Here is a 6,000-nt window from a genome sequence, read left to right as displayed (position 1 = left end):
TTGTAAAAGTGTAAGCACTGCTGGGCTGAGAGACAAACGCATACAGTTTACATTATAGGTAATGTAAGTGAGTGTTGTATTTTACAAATGAGCAACAGCCAACAGGTGTGAAATTATAATGAACTATGGGTCCCAGATTTGCAATTGACTACCACTTGCCCCAGATAGTCCTGATCCTATGTTAGCCGGGGTGCATTGAAATTGGTTAGCATTGGTAGGCGGGAGAAATGCCCAATACACTCTGGAGGAAATGCTGTGGATGTTCCAGTTATTAAGGCTATGTGCACATCAGACACCTGGTGGGTTCACCCAAAGGAGGACAATCACCGTCTTCAAACATACAAGGATCTTTACTCCCAATGGGAATGAGATAAAGTAAAAGACATGTACTGACAGCAAATATGTGAGATCTGTAAGAATCACAGCCTTAAATAACAGTAAGACAAAAAAATTAACAGGTCCTCTAACAACCAAATAATAATGATGAACCATATGCCCAACATTCTCTTCTGGAACACGTACTCGGAGAATTAAACTCTTTCCCAAAATGAAATTCTTAAGTCTAGAGGCTAAGACATCTTTCCTCAGAGATCCTCTCACACGAGAGAGGCTTCTTGTCCATTCCTGTTTGGGGCTTTTTGGAGCTTCCCCCAAAACAATCTGATTGGCTGAGGGGAGGGACTCAGCTGTCCATCTAAAACATCCTGTAATTGTAATATGTCTATTTGCATTATACCATTCAGTCACTGGATTACTCTGTGTGCTGCATAAAATTTCAGAGTGTCAGTGACCAGGACATGGACAGTCAGCTAGCACATGGAGAAGGAGTCAGGCCTCATGATTAGAGCCCGGCTTGGAAGCCAGGAATCAGAGCCCTGGGTCAGAGCCTAAATGCCAGAGCTAAGAGTCAGAGCTGAAGTCAAAAGGAATTGGAGCCAAAGGTTCAAGTTACCTGGAATGACGTGAGGCAGAAGCAGGACTGGAATAAGCAGACAGAACTATCACAGACACAAGTGAATGCTTTGAGCAGCCACTGAACTGCTGCTGCCGGGCTTCAGAGCTGGTCTGCTAACTCTTCCAACCAATCAATCAGGCAGCCTACTACAGACTACCTCTCCTCATTAGAGTGCCCAGGAGCTGATTCTGCTGCAGGCTCTGATTCCTCACATGACAGGATGTGGTCCTTGGTAAACAAGAGTGACAAAGCTGAATCTCAAGCTATATGAAAGGTTTTGCTCACATATTGCTACTGTCTGGAAAATGTGCACAGAAACACTTTCTCCCCCTCCCCTCCCCTCCCGCCCCGCCCCCCCCCCCCCCCCCGGCGTCTTCATCCGGATACCTGTGAACTTTTTCAAGCTTTCTTCACAGTGCATTTCAAATCTGAACCAGGTTCATGAGATGGAAAGTCTCCTATTAATTTTTCGTGTGTCTGTGATTACCTACGTTTGCTCTGTGCAATCAGGAGTCTGTCCAGTTCAGCAGAAACTGATTTCAACTGGTTTCTTAGCAAGAAGCTGCTGCTCAGTTGAGCTAACTAACCAAAACTGGAAATTTTCAGAAAAAAATTCTAACCCTGGGCATGTCTCAGCGTAATCTTCCAAGCATTTATTATTTACAAGAGAATTTAGATATCGCCTTGTATTTCTGAGTCTGGACAGAGGCCTAAATTACCCATTAAGCTTGTTCCACCATCTACTAGAGTTTCTTCAGTTGCCTATGAATGATTTTATTTCCTCTGATTATGGTTTGTTTAGTGTGGACAGTGTGCTCAGCACTGTACAATACACAAAATAAAGATATCCCCCGCACCAAACACCTGGCAATCTAAAAGAGAGACATACAGAATAAAGAATGCACTGGGGAAAAAACTGATGGATAATTTAAATGTATATGCAGACCTCTTTTTAGAGACATTTGAATGAAGAAAGAGCGGTGGTTTGGGAAGGGCATTCAGAGCACAAAGGACAGTTTGGAATAATGCATAGACACAGGCGTGAGGCAAGGAAGTAAAGTGGGATCTGAAGTTGTTGTCATTGGCAGAATGAAGAAAGTGAGAGGTGGGTGTAGCAGAATGTGGGAGATCATGATACACTATGGTGTCCAACACCAGCCACATGCTGACAAAGCCCAGCTCTAAATGTTTTTCATCTTAAGTATAGAGAACACCATCTCCCAGCTATCCCAGCACCTGTGATAAGAGAAGCTCCTAGATAAAGTGCAACTGGTTAAAACACACCTGGGGCAATGTTGGTAGGAAGAGGAAAACATTTTGAAGAATTAGCCATATCTATAATGTCAAGCCTCATTTGAGGGCATTTGTCCTCTGTCAAGGTGAATACACAATCTTGGGCCATAACCAACTCTATTACTCTTAGATACCCAAATAGTGACAGTGGCAGACACAGGGCTCTCCATCTTTGATTCATCTCTTCCTACTAGATGTGGAAATGACCATAGTGATCTATACATTTGCTACCTCCAGGATAGACTGTTGCAATGTGCTATGCCTGAAAATGAAAGTGGAGGCTTTGAGTAAGCTCTAGCTAGGTCAACACACTCTCTATTAAGAAACAGAGGTGACAACTGTATATCCCTCCAAAGCTCCACATATTGGCGCCCTGTCCAGTAATCTATCCATTTCTTGGTTTTGACATTCAAAGCCCTCAAATAGCTGAGTCCTGGTGACATCAGGCACTGCTTCACTTTCCACAACAGATGAGTGCAGTAGGGATTCTGAAGCTGATGGTACCAGGTTGAAGGTCACAGAACAAGACTTCTTCAGTTTTTGGCCCTTGGCAGTAGATTTCTGCTTTCAGAGCTGAATGAGCCACTTATCTGTTCTCAAAAGTCTTCCCCACAACCTTCATAGAAAGGCCTGGCCCACTTCACTCAAAACGCATGTCACATACTCCAAAGCTTAGTTTTAAAAACACGAAAACAAACTAACAAAGCTCGCAGGCATAACAGGAAGGGACAGAGCTCCTGAGACCGACTGTTTTTTATAATTTTGTTGACAGCCACCTACCATGGCAAAGGGTGCATTATAAATATCAGATTTATAGCTATGTAGAATATTAACCTAAGGGAAATAAAGCAAAATACTACAAAATAAAATTATGCTTCAGACTTGTTCCCCTGTATCTTAATATGTTTGTGCCTGTTTTACAGCTAAAGTGGCAGAAAAACAGCATACATGCATATAGGGAACCTCTTGGTAATTTTTAATTTTTGTAACATTAGAAAATGTCTCTATTACATAAACAAAAGCCTTTCAAGCAAAAACTCCTATATTCAGGAATTCCAAACCCTCAATGTAAAGGTTTATTAATTCCAGCTACTGTGTCACAGGTGGGGCTGCTCTGCATCATGGTACGGAAGGCACTCCCTGCCTTCATCCACAAGTTTTGGCTGCCTGCTTGGAGCAGCGTGGCCAGTACCACTGTTTACGCAGTTAAATAGAAATTAACTCAGAATTTGGCTGCCTGAATCTGTAAATAAACAAAACAAAACAAAACCTTAAGGGCAGATGTTTAGTTGCAGCACTTAAAGGCACTGCCCTGACATTCTGGACTAGACCTGAGCAGCTCCTTCTCTGTCCCAATCTCACCCAGCCCTGCCCCCGAGAAGTAACAGGCAAGCCTTCTTAACTAGCCTGCAGGGTCCCGATTGATCAGTGTCTCCTCCTGGCCCTTCAAGGCCTCTGGAGGAAGTCTGGTTGGTAGCTGGCTTGAACAGGTGGGTGTAAGGGCGCTGATGGCCCAAGCAGCAAGCAAAGAGGCCTGATAGACCCCATGACACCATATAATTTCCAGGGAGGCACAGATAAAAATTCAGGCAGTTAGCTCAGCCTTAAGGGATTTGTCTAGTTTTACAGAATTGATATTTATTCACAAGCAAAAATTATTTAAAAAAAAAATATGCCAGAGCACTATAAACTCCTTCTGAGCCAGGAAGGATCACTGCCTGTGTCAGTTTAATTCCACATGCTTTAACTCGTCGCTTCGGTATACTAACTCTACTCTCAAGTGAAATCAAATAAAAATTTTATAGATGTTACAAAGTAACTACATATTTAACATTATCAAATTGCCACAGTCCATTCTCCAATAATATGCTCAAGTGGATAGACAAATTATATTCCCATTTACTGGCTAATTAATTGTCTGTGGCGTGGTTGAGACGGCATGTATGCTGGGTTCCTCTTCACCCACTGACAGACAAGACAGCCAAAAACCATCCAGGCAGTCCCCATTTTCTAGGGCTCCCTCTTCTTCTTCTGCTTCTCCAGTTTGATTCCTGCTGCTTGCAAAGATATGTTAGCCTACTCTGCTTCCCTATCTTGTGGAAAGCCCGGTCGGCTGGGAGCCTGCACTATCGTCTCTGAGGTAGTAAGAGGGGATGGGATTTCAGTGACCCCAGATACTGAGGTCTATATAGCTGTATCCCGTGAGAAAAAACCATGAGGAGGGAGAACAAGATGGTTCAATTACTGCAGTGTCATCAGACTTTATGAAAACATGCTTTAACCAGATTAGCCTTCAGGATACTATGAAGGATAACCCAACTGCTCGCATTTTGGGTATTTTTGTGGATTTTTCTTTCCCTTAAGAGACCATGCTCTGTGTGCTTCATGGGCTTTGGGGTGAGTTCCTTACAGACAGGCATCTGACGTAATCTGTACTCTATTGGTGTGTTTCTTTTAATTAGATTTATTTTTGTTCTATATGAAAACAAGTAAATTGAACAAAGCTGGTGCTCCCCAGTACTATTGCTGGTACCAAGAGTGTCCTGCCCAAAAAACAGTCACCAAATAAGGAATTACACCAAATTCTCTTGTGGGAAGGTTGCTGATATGAGCAACATTACTTATATGAACACACTTGGGGCAAATATTAAGCCAAATGGAAAAGAGCAGCATTGAAAATGGATTGCGTAGACTGGCATTCACAAGTCCACTTGATGCCAGTAAAACTCCCTGTCCCTCTGCAAGTAGAGTGGATCTAAAGGATTCTGTTTTCATTTTCTGAGGTTTTATAAACTGGTTCAGCTATTTCAAGTTTAAAAAAATGCTTTTGATCTGGGATAACGGGAAAGCTGACCACTATCGTGAGAAGTGGATGCTGGAGGAAATTGAGAAGATAACGACAAGAGACAATGGAAGAGAACCCAGGAGTCCAAAGAAAACTAGAACAAGTTTTAAACATGGGAGGGAACTTCCTGACCACCATGGAGTAACTTTCCTCAAAGAAGAAAGCTTAGGCTTCTTTTCTGAGCAATTGAAACAGGAAGACAAAATTTGTCTGGCAATCTAGGGTTTTCTCCTGGAGGGGAAATATCTTCCCATATGAACAAATCCATAATGCCTAACAATTCACTAGGGAGGTGGTGAGGGCACTGGCAGAAAAGCCTTGGGGAATCCCGTGCAATACAGTTAGCTGTCCTGTGCAATACAATTAGCTGTCAATGGGACTAGGACAGCTGGGGGTGAGGGTGCAGTTCGGTTCCCTATATACCTTAGAGAAGCCTCAGGGCTGCAATCTTTGGCAATACATAAGGCTACGTAACTGAAAAATATGTGAAAAAAGTTTGTTAGCCTAGTTGGAAAGAAGATTCCCTTTAGAAAGAAATAACTATAACTAGGTACAATGGAAAATAAATTATTACAGAAGATATAATAAGTAGAGCTGTGTGAATAACTGATTTTTTGGTTTACTGATCATTCTGGAAAAAAAATCATTTTAGGTTGAACAAAACATTTTGTTTCAATCGAACTTTAAATTTTTTTGAAATTTTTAAAATAAAATTGAAGTAAATTTTGAAGCAAAAAGTTGTTTCAAATAAAAAAACTGAAACATTTAATTTTGAAAATGTTGCAACAAAACATTTTGATTTTTTTCAAAATTGTTTTTTCCCCTAGTGAAACAATTTAGCAAAATCGGCACAAATTCACAAAATGTTTTGGTTGATCTGAATCTGCATTTTTTGGGTGAAAAAAGT

This window comes from Malaclemys terrapin, chromosome 4 (assembly GCF_027887155.1).
Source record: "Malaclemys terrapin pileata isolate rMalTer1 chromosome 4, rMalTer1.hap1, whole genome shotgun sequence".
NCBI lineage: Eukaryota > Metazoa > Chordata > Testudines > Emydidae > Malaclemys > Malaclemys terrapin.
This window is presented reverse-complemented; position numbering follows the sequence as displayed.